This window comes from Monodelphis domestica, chromosome 1, assembly GCF_027887165.1.
Source record: "Monodelphis domestica isolate mMonDom1 chromosome 1, mMonDom1.pri, whole genome shotgun sequence".
Lineage (NCBI taxonomy): Eukaryota > Metazoa > Chordata > Mammalia > Didelphimorphia > Didelphidae > Monodelphis > Monodelphis domestica.
The window spans coordinates 31,672,163-31,688,095 of record NC_077227.1 but is presented as its reverse complement, the minus strand read 5'-3'; positions in this window follow the sequence as shown (position 1 = coordinate 31,688,095).

Sequence of the window (15,933 nt, the reverse complement as noted above, 5' to 3'; positions counted from 1 at the left end):
CACAAGGACATCTCACCTAACGCAACCTTCATTTGACAAAGGAAGAAAAGAAGTCTCAAAAAGGTAAATGAACTTCTCAAGGCCATGCAGGTTAAGGTGAGAAAGACAAGATTTAAAGCCAAGTCTCATAGTCCCAATTTGGAATTGTGCCCACACACTTTGGGGGCCATCAGGATGAAGATTTTCTTGTCTTGAACAAAGTAGTATTTTAATATTTCCAAAGATCACAATTATCATATTAACTTTTTATAAAGCATTCAAAGGTTTGCAAAGAGTTTTATAATTATGAAAATAATTTAATTTGATCCTCACCATAACCCTGGGATATAGGTGCTATTATTATACCTATTTTACAGAGGGGGAAACCGAGGCATACAGATTATGTGATTTGCCCCAAATCTCAAGGTTACCAGCATTTGAGGCTTAGGAGTTAGGTTTTCCTTACTCCCAGTCTAGTTCTCTATCCATTCTGCCACATTGCTTGTCATTCATAGAGTTTAGATCTGGAAGCTACTTCAGAGGTTCCTGAATTCGTCCCCTTAATTTTACAGATTAAGAAACTGAGGCTCAAGTAATAAGTGTTATCACAAATCATTAACATCTCAAGGTAATGAGTGGCAGGTCAGGATTCTAATCCACACCTTCAGGATTTTAGCCTGGGGCTCACTTTAGAACCAGAGCTTCATTGGTGTGAAGCCATTCCACTGATGAGTACCTCCAACCCTCCAAGATTCAATAGATGCTTCCATGAGTTGTCTGCAAGTTAGATGTACTCAGGTGTTGGTTTTGTTTGTTGAAGGTGAGAAAGTCCAGTCATCCAGGAATGGGTCTTTTGGTGGCTGGGGAACATGGTCCATTTAAAGCCTCTTTAGCTTGGTTGGACCATCCAAAGAGCATATGATTCTGGCAGAGCCTTTAAGAACCAAGAATAACTCCCTGCATCGGAGGACAATAGTGGAGGATACCCACAGCAACCACTTGATCAGTGTTTGTTGAATGAACAAATATTAACGGCCCACACAACATTCCCGGTTGAAATACGTGTTCCTGGAAGCCCAGAACTAGGAAACACCCTTCATTCCTTCCCAAAGTCTTTAAAAGACCAGTAACAGCCACTGTTGGGGTCCAGGACAAACCATCCTCATTTCTTGGTTGGGAGGAGCCTCCTCAATTTTGTCCCTGCCAAACTGAAGACAGAGTATCACTTAATCTCTTTGGGTTACAATGTCTTCATTTATAAAACAAGGAGATTAGATGAAATCTCTAAGGTCCTCTCAGCTCTGCCATTCTACATCCTATGGCCCATCCCAGTTCTGACATTCTGGAATCCAGAATCTCAAACTCCTCCTTCCTCTGACACTGTGTGTTTTCAGTCTCTTTTCACTCCAACATTCTATGTTCTAAGATACTTTCCAACACTAAAACTGATGATTTTTTGTCTCTTCTATTTTTGGTTTATTTGTCTGTCCTAAAACTTTTGACCTGGAAATACCTAAATAATGGCATTTAATCTCTTTAAAAAAGGGGGGGGGGGCTAGAAAGGAACAGATGGGTCCATAGAAACCAGGCATCATTTTAATAGCAGAGGGTTCATATTAACCAGATTCTTGTGGAGAGAGAGCCTAGACTTTTAAATCTGGGAGAGACTTTAGAGACCAGGAAATACAACCTTTTGTTTTCCAGATAAAGAAAATGAAGCTGAAGGAGGTGAAGGGACTTGCTTCAAGTCAATTCAGACATTGGACTTCCCTGTGCCAGGTTTCCATGAGTACCTTAGTTTGGCTTTCATTTTGTCTCCTCTCTCCCTGAGATTGAAGGTCAAATCAGACCAGGGAATTATATTTCCTTTTTACTTCAGAATTTTTTCTCCCTGTAATTGAAATGTGGCAATTTTCTATAGTCCTGGCTGCCAATAGGTGAGCACAATATTGCTGCAATTGTCTTGCATGCTTGTAGGACATAAGCCACTTTAATTTGGCCTTGCTGGTGATTCAAGGACCTATTATGATTTTATTCTTTTACTCCTAATTTTATACACATAGATTTATATAGAGAGATATGCATATAGTCTAGAATTAAAATTTTCTCTTATATTTGTTTTTTGTTTGTTTGTTTTGTTTTTGGGGGGGTTGATTTTCTTTTTGAGAATTGATTCATATACCCCATAACTCAGCCATGTATCCAGAGTGATTATAGTGTTGGTCAACACCCTTCTAATGGGGGATTGTATAATTATCCTAAATTCCAAAATTTAAGATCTTTTATTTTATTTTATTTATTATTTTTTTTAAAACCCTTACCTTCTGTCTTGGAGTCATTGACTCCAAGGCAGAAGAGTGCTAAGGGCTAGGCAATGGGGGTCAAGTGACTTGCCCAGGGTCACACAGTTAGGAAGTGGCTGAGGCCAGATTTGGTTTAAGATCTTTTAAAGCAATTTTAGGAAAAGAAAATCACCAACACCCCAAATCATGTAAGTGGATCTTCTGGAGAAGATGTTTTAAGGATGTCTACAGAAACCACACACTACATCAAAGATCCAGAGTGAGCTTTGGGATATAATGAACTGAACTGAAGGTGTTTGAATATATCATTTATTCTGAATGTAAAGAGGAGCATCCCCTAATTAGCTTTTTGTCAATGTGTCTATCAATCATTTTTTGTTTTATTTCTTTTCCCGCTTCAAATTGTTGTAATTTCCTCTATGTAAAGTGCAATATTTTATACATTTCTAGTAAGAGAAGCTTTAGAGGTATAAGCTACATATTTGGAATGATTCACTGGGGAGACCTGACATGTTAATCTTCTAGAAACTCCAAGTGAGGAGATTTTAACATGCTAATCTCCCAAAGAATCAAAGGGGGAATTGAGTGAAGGGATCCTCCCCACTCCCAGGATCATGCATTTCTAGAATGTGGGTCATAGGAGACTTAGGCACCTGAGCCAGAAATGGTTGAAAAATTGGTCCAGGTGTAAAAGGGAAGGAATAAAAGAAGGGGTTCTAGGAAGTAGGCTCTTTCTATTCTCTAGAGCACGAAGCAAAAGAAAGATGGCTAAGGGAGCCATGGGGAGAGCACCCACGTGGCTAGTTGGAATAGGTTTTTTTCTCTCTATCTGTCTGCCTTCTTCTGCTCAAGTAAATATTAATGAACTCTATGGAAATTAAAAACAAAAGCAAAAAAGAAAGTGGCAAAGACTCTGAGATCCTGTAGCTGCACACGAAAGACAGATATAGAGACAGAGAGAGGTGGAGACAAGAGACAGAGAGGATAGATAGTTCAATGGATGGAGGGATGATAGATAATAGAAGATAGATGGAAGATGATGATAGACAATATAAGGGAGATAAAGAGAGAAATGGAAGATAGACAATAAAGGATAAATAGATGAGTGATAGATAATTGAAGATAGATTGGCTAGATGAATGGATAATGGGAGATAATAGAAGATAAAGAGATAGAGCAATACATGGAAAACCTTGCTTGTTCTTTGTTTTTGAAGATAGATAATTGATAGTAGCATTTATTAAACTCTTACTACATGCCAGGCATTGTGCTAAGTGCCAACCAAGAACAGATGATCTCTACTCTCAAGGAGCTTACATCTGAATAGAGGAAGAAAAATCTTAAAAAGAAGCCAGAAAGATCAGAGCTGGAAATAGGGGTGAGGCAGGGAGAGAACCTGACCTGAGGGCCAGGCTGAGTGAGTGGTAGCAACAGGTGTGGGGTGACCCTGAAGTACAGAGTGAGCACTGTGGCTGGACTCTCTCGTTATACCTTGGCTCCAGGAGAGGACTCACCCATCACAGTCAACCTCAGGGTAGAGATGTCCCCAGGTTACCAGCAAGTGGTGGTGAAGGTAAAGCAGACTACTGTGTGTGGTGGCAGACCCAAGGGTTTTTCTCTTAAAAAAAATTTTTTTTTAAATACTTCTACCTTAGAACCATTAGAAGAGTGGTAAGGGTTGGGCAATGGGGGTTAAGGGACTTGTCCAGGGTCACACAGCTAGGAAGTATCTGAGACCAGATTTGATCCATTTCTTTTTAATTAAGAAATTTAATTAAGAAATTAAGAAAAATTACTGATAATGGCTTAGTCCTTCACAGTTGATCATTGTATAATATTTGTTACTGTTTACATTGTTCTCCTGATTCTACTCCCTTCACTTTGCATCAGTTCAGATAAGTCTTTTCAGGCTTTTCTACACTGATCTTGTTTATCATTTCTTATGGCTCAATACTTTTCCATTACAATCATATACCACAATTGATCATCCATCCCCCAAGTGATGAACACCCCCTCAGTTTCCCATTCTTTGTCACTACCAAAAAAGTTGCTAAAAATATTTGGACAGGTCTTTCTCCCTTATCTCTGATCTCTTTGGGGAACTAACCTAGTAGTGATATCTCTGGGTCAAAGGTATGCATAGCCCAGGGGCCTTTCTATAAAACCAAATTCTTTCTCCAAGAAGTTCTATCATCCCTATACTGCATTTTAAAAAGGCAATAAGAAACAAATGTAATTTCGATGATGGGACATTTTCTTTCTTTTATTTTTTTACATATTAAGAAAAACTTTCTTCTGTCCTCTCCCTCCTCCTGAGAGAAATGGGAAAGACAAATGGGGCTTTTCATCCAGGCAAACACTTGAACCAGCAGAAGGCCCCTTCTTTTGACTGCCTGGTGTTTTTTTTCTCCAGCATTTTGCATCCTCCAGACAATCCATTAGTGCAGTTATTCCCCCAGCATCCCCGGGAGGTAAGTGGTGAATCTCATTATGTCTGTTTTACAGATGGAGAGACAAAAGGGTTTCCAGAGTATAAGGGCTGGGCAGAGCTGGCCAGATGATGTAACTGTAGAATTTACCTTCAGGGCCCCAGGATCTTCTGTCTGTCCCTCTTCCTCCCCTTCAAGCAAGCCTTTGGGGCTCTCATTTTATTCCACTCCCACCCTATCCAAATCTCTCCAGCAAATCTCAGCATGAATTGGTTATGGTACTAAAGAGTTAGTGATTGAGAGGTGCTTAGAGATCAAAGGACTATAGAGTTGGAATCTGGGAAAGCCATAAAGATCATGAAGTTAAACCCCTCTGGATTTACAGAAAAGGAAACTGAGGTCTAGGGAAGCTAAGTGGTTTGCTTGGAGTCTCACAACTAAGAAGTGTCGGAGGCAGGATTCAAACCCATGTCTTTCTGTCTCCAAGTCCAGTGCTCTATTCACTATACCAAACCACCCTCACTCAATCATTTAGTCCAATTTCCTATTTTATAGAGTAGGAAACTGAGGCTATAGGAAGGGGGAAAGACTCTCTCTCATTTACCCAGGCAGCCAATTGCTTACTTATACAGTTGCTTACTCATACAGCAAGACCCCAGACTGGACATCCAGCCATCACTGGCTATTAACACCTTATTTTATAATCATCTTTATCTTCAGTTAAAGGAACTGGACCATCTCCTATGTGGTTTTTAACCCATGAACTATCTACGATGCCCATTGGCAGTTCATGGAAAAGGTTAGCCAGTTGATGAACCCTCCCCTCTTGCTGATCCAGGGAATCAGGCTTTGGAAAGCTTCTTTTGAAGCCCCAGGAAAGCAGGAAATAGTACCTTTTTAAAGGAATAGTGAGGCACTAAGATGAGGAAACTAAGGCAGACAGTGTTTAAATGATTCATCCAGAGTCACACAGTTAGTGAGTGTTTAAGGATAGATTTCACTCAGGACATCCTAACTCTAAGTCCTGGACTCTAAAATTATTGCACCACCTGGATGCTTCTACATGTATTTTCCAGTATCATTTAGCTAATTAGCATCTCCCCAACATTGGCTAACAACGCTCCACCCCTCAGCAAGAAGATGCACTTTCTACTTCACTTAGTTCCTAAGGAGAATGGATTGAAATTTGATGTGGTTACAAAACTTCCCTCTCTTCCCACTCCATGGGGAGATACTTCCTAGCCCCTTCTTGGGATACTTCTCATCCCTTCTTGGAATCACCACCATATTCCCTTCTGAGTGTGGTACAGTTGATGAATGAGTGGTTCCCTCGTTCAGCTGGGCTGGCATCTTGCTGAACTCCATCTGCCAGGTCTTCTACATGGTCTCCTTCCTGGACGTCTCCATCTACTGCTGCCTCTAGTTGTTGTGGGACCTTGGATAGCTTTGAGGTATCTTCTCTTAGGATAGGCATTCACCTAAGATCAAGAAACAAGAGATATGTAAAGGATGGAGGCGACATGCATTCATGGACACATGGAGGCCAGGTAGGAGACAAGTTGGACAAAACTATAGCTCCTGTTCCCATATGGAGGTATAAAGCCACCGTTCTTCCACCTTGAAATCCCCCAGGGAAGGGAGTAAGAGATAATCTGCTTGAACCTTCTCTATATGCTCTCAATTCTGCCCAGCAGCAAATTAAAAGGCTTTTAGTCACCTCAAAGTAAAGCAATAGGAAACAACCGAGAAATATTTGTGCACATTCTGAAGTGGAGATTAGGGTCTCTCCATGACAGGTAGCTGGAAGCAGGCTCACCCTACTTATCTATGGATTGGAACCAAGTAGGGCATGCTCTAGAACTGGGTCCTCATTGACCAACCTCCCCATCACATGGGAAAGGGAGTCATGCTAGATGGGCTCTAAAGTCTATTTCTGTTTTAAATCTCTGATCCTATCATTTCTAAGGTTGACTCAAGTCCCAGAATTGTTATGAATTTACCACCTAGAGAGAGGTATGATGGCATGGTACATGGGGAAAAGTGTTGGGTTTGGAGTAAGAGGACCTAGGTTTGAATCTTGGGTCCCCTAATTACTCCATCGATGGTATCTACCTCTCAAGGCCTCAGTTTCTTCACCTTTAACATGAAGAACTTAGCTAAGGGGTCATAGTGTCTATTGCTCTAAATTCTATCACTCTGTGTACCCTTGGACAACTTACTTTCCCTTTAGGAGCCTTGATTTCCTCATTCTTAAGGGAGGCAGCATAAAAGTAGAGGAAAGAGTTCTGTACTAGGAGTCCCAGGACTTGAGTTCAAATCCAAACTCCAACACTGGCATTGTTGATGTGAAGGAAAGTCATTCTCTATCATCTGGAAGTACCTGTGGAACCTTGGAACATTCCTCTCAGCTCCTATTTCCTCCCCTATAAAATGAGGGGCTGGACTAGAAAGTCTCTAGGGTTCCTTTCAGCTTAGAACATTCCTCTTATAATCTATAAAGAAAGAAGATTGACCTTTAAATGGTGTAGTGCAATTATAGAGTTTTCTTAATCAATCTTTACCCTTCTAGAAGGAAAACAAGGAAGAGAAGGGAAATGGGGTCAGGAGAGCAAGAGAAGATGGGATCTTTTAGCTCTCACATTCTAAGATCCTATGACCTAGTTTCCCAACTAGACTATAAACTCCATGAGGCCAAGTATATCCTACCTATACACTCCATTTCACCCCCATCCCACCCCAAAGGCCTAACAAGATGCTTCATCAGAGAGCATTATTTGCTCCCTAAATGTTTGTTAATGTCAGTGAGAGTCACCCTCAACCATCTAGACCTATGGCATGGAGTCTGAGGGGCTTCTCCACAATATTCTCCTTGGGGAGACACTACCCCGTGGTCCAGTAGGCTGGACTATGGCTACCTGACTGTGGCCACTGGGATCTGGCAGTACAATTTGGAAACAAAGAAACATTCTGAGAGGCTGGGAATGAAAGGCCAATAGTTTACACCCTCACAAAGGCAGAAAGGAATAAGCCAATTTTTTCCCTGGGGGAAACTGGGCTTCTTAGTACTTGAGTGTTTCCCAAGGGAACACATCACTTTGCTCCAAATCCCCACTCAAGTCCTTCCTCCAATGACTGAATCATCTCAAGGGCTTCCCCATGGATTGTTTGCTTTCCAGATGTCCCTTCCCCTCCCCAGAGGCCAAGTTTAACTCTCCAGAAACATTCTTTTCATAGGACTCAGATCCACAGAATCCTCTCAGTACCCCTAGCTACCCATTTTCTGGTTCCCAGCAAGCTTGTTTCTGTCTTCTCCTGGATCATAGCTTTGGAGATCTAGAGCCAGGAATAGGTTACCCAAAGCATCTACATGGTTGCTAGCAGAGACCCTCATTGACTTACTTCCATACCTTCCCTTCCTTCACTGTAGTCAGTAATCCAATTGACTGGATGGGTAAGGCAAGAGGTAGTGCTATTGGCCTTCTTTCCACATGTGGTCTCATACAAAGCCATGAATTCAGGATGTGACTCATTTCTGTTCACTTCACTCTTTCCTGCTTTTAGGACGGTGAGTATTGGAGAAATAATGAGCTAAGGCGTGACCTCGTGGCCTTCAGAAGGCTGGAAGAGCCCCCAGAAGTCCAGGACCTAGAGTTCATTCTAGAGTTTGCTGTTGGTCACAACCAAAGTGGACCCATTGGATCCAGCTTGGCAGTTGATCATCCTGGCTGCAGGATACTCAATGGCCATGCCCAAAGGTCAGGAGTGTCTGGTCCAGTGGCCATGCCGCACTCAGAAATGAAGTTGGTGGGTCAGATGTTCATCACAGTCATTTTAGGTTTGAACCCATTGCCCCCAGGCAGAGAAGGGGAAATGCCCCAATTCAGGAGGATCTTCTTGCTGTATATCTTTTAGTAAATATCTCCTTGTAAAACAAATGGGTATTTATTGTCTATGAATGAGTAACTAATATTAATCATTAATTATTAAATGTTAACATAATTAATAACTATGTTGATGGAATATTACCCAGCACTAGTGACTGATATTGAAAAGAACACACTGGCATGGGGGCTAGAGCTGATAGTTTTAGAAAATCTACATATTCCCATTCAGGCTACCTCTAGAACACTGAGGGGAAGGTGTAGCTAATGATGTACTGGAGATCCGACCTCATAGAGCTCATGTGGGTCAGGAGGTCATCTAGAACCTTAATGTCGTGATAAAAATAGTGTCCAAATAATTAAACATGAAGAGCACTCAGAGGGCAACGGAGAGCACATGGAGGGCCTGTACATGTCACCACGGAGGAAGGAACTCTGATGAAGGACATCATCAAGGCAACTTACGACAAGAAAGGAATGTGGACTGTCTGCATGCCAAGGAGGGATGACTATAGAGAGGCAGCCCCAGTGATCCCCGGTTATCCTCCCAGTGTCCGGAAGAAGTGAAGACCTCCAGGACATTGGATGGATGTCCTGTAGTCAACTCATATGGGAGGACACTGACAAGAGTCTTACAGTTAAGGCAGGCTCAGGTGAGTGGCAATTAGTATTGTCAGAGGGAATGTTTGCCTGGATGCGATCACAGATCCACTGGATTGCTTGAGGAAGCACAAGGGTAGAAGATCAGCCTTGGTGAGACCAGAACAAAAATGTCCCTTCAAAATTGAGGTGATCATACTTTCCCTACCTGCCTCACAGGGTTATTGAGGGTGATGTATCTTTCACTATTCTGTCACCAAATATATCAACCTTTGGTCTTTCTCTATGTAGAACTTCATTCCCTCAAATGGTGGGTAGAACAGCCACAGAATCAGTGATGATCAGAGTTGGAAATGATCTGACCATCCATCTAGTCCACTCCACACCTGAACATGAAATTCTCTCTTTGACACACCTGATAGGAACTCACCTTTTCAGTGAAGGGGAAGTCAGCACCCCCCAAGGCAGCCCATTCCACCTCTAGCTATTAGGGACTTTCCCCAAGCAGCAAACCTAAATTTATCTCTTCGTACTTTCTACCCACTACTCTTAGTCTTCCTTTCTGGGGTCAGACTGTCCAAGTGACAGCCTTTCGAATGTTCAAAGATGGTGATTGGGTTCCCCCCCTCCCCAAAAGTCTTCTCTTCTCTAGGTTAAACCTCCTTATTTCCTTCCACCCATCTTTATATGACATGGACTCAACATCTTCCACTTTCCCAAGTGGCCTCCTTCAGTAGCTGTCCAGCTAATAGCTAGTAATGTCTTCTAACCAGAACCGAACTCAATAGTCTAAATATGGTCTAACCATCATAGGACAAAGATATTATTATTGCCTCTCTCCCTGGATGCTTTGCCTTTCCGAGATTTCACAAGCAATTTTACTTCGGTACCATGCTTTTGCTAGACTGAGCTCAAAGTCCACTTAAACCCCACAGGTCTTGTTCAAAGAAAGTGAGTGTGGAAGTATCTCCTACAGCTTATCTTTGTGTGGTTGACTTTTTGAACCTAACTGGGAGATTTTACATTTATCTCTGGTACATTTTAGTAGATTTAGCTCAATATTTTTAATCTGTTGAGATTTTTTTTTCAAGAGAGTTCTTGATTCTATCGTACAATGTGTGGGTAATTGTAAATCTAAAAGTTGTGGGGTGGATGCTCTAGAAGCTTAGACTCAGGGGTAGGGAAAAATAGCTTAAAATGAGTGGGAAATGACACTGAGGGGCAATGTGGAAGGTCCAAATTTCAGGAATGAGAGATAGGATCAGAGACCCTGTCTGCTGATTGGAATTCCCATAATTTTGTCATGTCTTTGGTCAGTCACGTCACCTCTTCTTAACTGAAAGTGATAAAACGTGGCAGCAAATTACTGATAATGGCTTGTGGTAATGAGGCTAATGATGGTCTATGAACCAAGATAGTGATAAAAAAGAAGGTTTAATTCTTCTCCTCCTCCGCAACACCTTTGACTTTTCTCTGCTAAGGAGACAATGTTTCTTAGGTTTGTTATTATGACCAATAGACAGTGAAATATAGTGGGGTAACAACTCTAGACTTGGAGTCAGTAGATCTGATTAAAATGCCACCTCCATCTTATTAGTTGTGTGATGGTTTCCACATCTGTACCTTTGGGGGGTGAGGACTGGACCTATGCTTTTTAAAAATTTCAACTTAATTTAATTTTTTTTATAACCTTTACGTTCAATCTTAGAATCAATTCTATGTATTGATCCCAAGGCAGAAGAGTGGTAAGGGGCAGGCAAGTGACTTGCCCAGGATCACATGGCTATGTGAGGTCACATTTGAACCCAGGACCTGACTCTCTATCTACTGAACCACCTTCCTGCCTCCTGGACCTATGATCTTGCAGCTTTAGGGAACTCCCAGGGAAAGAGTACCCTCTTAGAGTTTAACTCTGAACCTTCTCTTCAAAGTTGTAATCTTAGAAACTTTCCTTGGGAACTGAGAAGGGAAATGAATGTCCCAAGGTCACTCAGCCAACATGTGTCAGAGATGGGATTGAATCCCGGTTTTCCTGATGCTGATTCTTGGTCTCTGGCCGCTTTGCCCCGATGACTCTTCTATAAGATTTGCTCTACCCACCTCACAGGTATTTTTTTTTTTAAGGTAAATGCTTTGTAACCACTGAAGTCCTAGCTCCATAAATGCAGGTACTCTTTGCTAGTGGGAGAGTAGAGTGACCCTTCAGAGCCCATTTTCCCTCCTGGAAACATCTATAAAGACTAAATCCATAGGAACATGGGATGTCCGAGATGGAAGCGATGGAACAACAAACATGGAACGCTGACACTGGAAGGGCACCCTTGGGTGCTTCTCCTCTTCCACTGGTCTTCAGGCTCTTCCACCTTCCCCATTTGCCCCTCCCCAATCTCATTCCTTTGGAAGTGAAGGAGCAGAGGCTCAGGATAACCCCCACGTCTGATCTTGTTCAGATGCAGCTGCTCCTTTCAGGCTCTCGGAGCAGCTGGAGCAAGCTGGAGGCTGAAGCCCTTCCTCTCCTTCCCCATCCCCTTCCCCTCCCCATAAACACTTCCCCAGAAGCAGAGCCGGGAGCTCAGTTTTCCTCCTGCCACTTGCCTCAATCAGCTTTCCTGGAAAGTCACCCCCCTCTACTCCTCCACCACCATGGAGGGGGGTCACTGTGGGTAGGGGTAGACCCAGAACCACTGCAGCTGCCTAGTAATCCATCCTGAGTGTGAGAGCTTAGAGAAAAATGGACCAGACTTCTCGGGGGCCATATAAGCATGTGGAGAGGGGACAGGAGGGTCCCCATGACACTGGGGACAGTGTTCAGCTGCTTTTCTTTAGGCTGGGGGGAAGGGTTGGATTAGATTGACCAAAAGGTCCCTCCCAACCCTTACTTTCTGTCTTAAAACCAATCCTAAGGCAGAAGAAGCAGTAAAGGTTAGACAACTGGGGTGAAGTGAATTGCCCAGAGTCACACAATGGGGCAATGTCTGAGGTCAGATTTGAATCCATGTCCTCCTGACTCCAGGCCTGGCACTCTATCCACTGCTGCCCCGATTCTTCCAGAAAAGGAAAACATCTCAGAGAAGGTTAGAACTGGAAAGGACCCTAGAGACCCAGGAGATTGAGTCCTGGATTTGAATGATGCCCTACTGTGCGACTCTGGGGAGATCTTTTAACTTACTCTCTGGGCCTCAGTTTCCTCATCTATAAAATAAGGGGAATTGGACTAGATGACTCCTAGTGTTCCTTCCAATTCTAAATCAATGATATTATGAAACTCATTGTCACTGCACGTCCTTCATTATTATGGTATGGAGGTGACATATTTATTTATACTTTGTATTTATTCAATGGATTCCCATGGGCTTATTCCCCAAGCCCCTTGGAATGGAAGCTCATTGGAGGGATTGCTTTATTTGTTGGACTTCTAATCCCCAGCACCGAGCACATAGAAGTGTGTCAGAGATGGAAGAGACTTGAGAACTTGAAACGAATCCCTAGTGGCTGGCGCATAGTAGGACCTTAATAAATGTTCTTTGATGGCATGACCACCGGTACTTATCACCCTTAATAAAGGCTGATTGAATGACTGATGGATTGATTCTTGGAGCCTCCAGCAGCAGAGCACCGGCTCAAGGAGCTCTTTACAAGCTAGAAAGGCTTTTAAAATGAGTTTGGAGACACAGAGAGGCTGTGATTTTTCTACTCGACCAAGTCGCTTTCTTCTTCTTGGGGAGCCGGCATTTTGTCAGGAGAGAAAACGCATACACACCTAAATGCCTAAGGAACAAAAAATAAACACAAGGTAGTTTGGGAGGGAGAAGAGCCAGGAGTTGGGAAGCTGAAGGACTTAGCTAAGTTCAGGGACGGTGCCAAGTCTGTGGAGAAACCTACATCAGTTGTAGAATGGAAGGATAGAGGCATCGGTCCCATCACTTTGCAGTTGAGGAAACTGAGGACAAAACAGGTGATGTCACACAGCGTGTCACTCCCTCAAGACTCTTCCCACCAGTTCCATTTCCATGTAATTGCTAGAGTGGCTTTCCTCAAGTACAGATCTAACCAGGTCATTCTCCTCTTCAAGAAATTTCCATGCATTCCTCTTGCCTCTGGAGTCTCACTTGGCTTTGAAAGCTCCTCATCTCCCATCTCCATGCCTTTGATTTTCCTGTCCCCTGTTTCTGGGATGCACTCCCTTCTCACCTCCTGTCTATCTTACCAAATCTTTCCCTTCCTTCAAGCTTACCTCAAACATCACCTTCTATATAAGCCTTTCCTGATTTTTCCCAACTGCTGGCTCTTCTCCCACCCAAACTACCTTGTGTTTATTTTTTGTTCCTTATGCATTTGCGTGTGTATGTATTGACTCTCCTGACAGGACACCAGCTCCCCAAGAAGAGGAAGACAACTTAGTACAGTAGAAAAATCACAACCTCTCTGGGAGCCAAAGACCTGGGTTCAAATCCTTCCCACCCATGTGATCTTGGCTTTTCCCTAAAGCGATAGATTTGAACTAGATGGCCTTTTAAAGCTCTAACGGCTCTGTAGTTATGATCTTAATGGTTTCATGTTTTATTTTCATATCTCCAAAGTATCTGCTCTTATCTAAATGGATCCTAGGAAGAAGTCTATACACTGGGAAATACTGCTTCTAGGACATTTGAGTGACTATGGAAGCTTTCTGGTGCCCGGTTATTCATATCGGTGTATATACCTTATGAAACAGTCATTCTCAACCAAGATGTGACTTCTGCTTTAATGATCACCTTCCAGAAATACAAAGTCAGGGGAGATCAGTTCCAAAATTTTACTGGTGCTGATATTGTCCAAACAAACATCAGTAAAGAAGTCCTGGGTTCAAATCCTTCCATAGACCCAGACTGGTTGGGTGACCATAAACATGAAGCTCTCTATGCCCCAGACAAATTTCTAAGGCTGTGAGTTGTTTTGATCAGAGTTCAGAGGTATGCATTCTCAGTCGGGGCCAATGTGTTGATGTATTTTGCAGGTCTTGGCATATTTGTTCTAAGAGAGGGCTTCCAAAGGGGGAGAGCAGTGGTCTAATGGGTAGTGACATACACCCTCCCCCCAAAAGCATCAATAAAGCATTTGAATAAAATGCATAGAAGAAAGCCAGAGCAGGGCAGGAGAGGGCACAAATCAGCCCGTGGGATCACTCCCTTGCTAACTTGGCATGGAAACAGCCCGTAACAGAAATTCACACGAGTCTCTTGTTCTTTGTGTGTTGAAATGTTTGGGTGTTGGTGATGAATTAAGTTAAACATTAAAAAAGGAGAAGAAGAACGTTTGATTTTTCTCCCCTAAGTAGGCAAATGGCAGATAAGATTCTGATCCTCGTGGGTCGAAGGAGTTTTGGGGAAGAGGGTTCCCAACACCACCACCACCACCTCTCAAAATGGCAGCTTCAAATTTTCTCATTTGTTCAAGAAGGAAATAACAATCTCACCCACTACCGCTCCGTTCGGATCCCAGGATGTCAGAGCTGGAATAATAGGAACACTAATGTTCATGATAAGAGCCCACATTTATGAGGTGACTTCAGGTTCAGAGCACTTTACCATTATCATCTCATGGGACATGGCACCTCGAAAGCTTCATAAATGCTTGTTGACTGACTGATTGACTGATAAAAGCTTTGGAAAGCCTTATCTTCCTCTAACAGAAGAAGAGATTGAGGATTAGGGAATCTGTGCCTTGCCCAGGGTCACCCAGTTAATAACGGCAGGGCTGGGCTTTGAATGAGTACTTGCAGGATTCAGGGGTTATCAGCACAGGAAGGCTCACAAGACAGCCAGGCTGGAAGGAACTGGAGCTGAGCTCTCTTGACCCTCCAGACAAACTCTGCTGCTGACTTGACAGTTTTCTCCGAGTCCGCCCCGGACAATCATTGAAACAAGAGCTCTCCTCTCTCTTCCTGCCTCCCACTCTCTATGTCCCTCTTAGCTGCTGCTCCTGAAGTCATAGTTTCCTGAACCCCCAAGTCTCCAGAACTTGACAATTTGCTAAGTATTTTGCTCCTAGTCCCCCTGGGAGGAAGATAGGACCAGTATAATTATACCCATTTGAGAGGTGAGGAAACTGAGGCTGAGGGAGGTCAAGAAACTTGCTACTAAGGATCCTGGAAGCAATTCCAGCCTTAAAGTCCATTCTGTGTCTCTTTCCACTATGCTGGCATCTCCAGGAAACTTTTTGGTTTTTCAGGGCTATGACAAGAACTAAACTGGGGGATAGAAAAAAGCAGGAGGGAAGGAAAAGCAGGAAATACATTCGGAGTTGGTAGCTCAGGTTATGAAGCCAAGACTTTCCCCAATTGTTTTCCTGGCTCCCTCCTGGGTCTCGAGTCCCTCGGAGAAAGCCCACTGACCTGAGGCTAAATGCCAGTTTCCTGAGCTGGGAGGTCACAGGAGGGAAGTCACTCTGCGATGGGCTTGGTGTTGACGGCTCACCATGTCATCATTAACCTCTAACCCTCCGGGGTCTCCTGAGCCCCGTAGACAGCTCTGGCTCAAGGATAGCTTTGGGAAGCCTGACCAGAGGGGAGCCACGAGGCAGGAGGTACCTGGGGATATGGGAAAGGATCTGTTCGCCAAAGTCTAAGCCCTGCTGATGTCATCCCTTTGCTCCATCTGAAGGTCAGGACCTTCAGAGCAGCTGGAGTGGCTGCTCACCATGGCTCCGACATCACTGGCCTCTCCCCATTCCTTCTTTCCCCTTCAAGTGTCATCCTCAAAG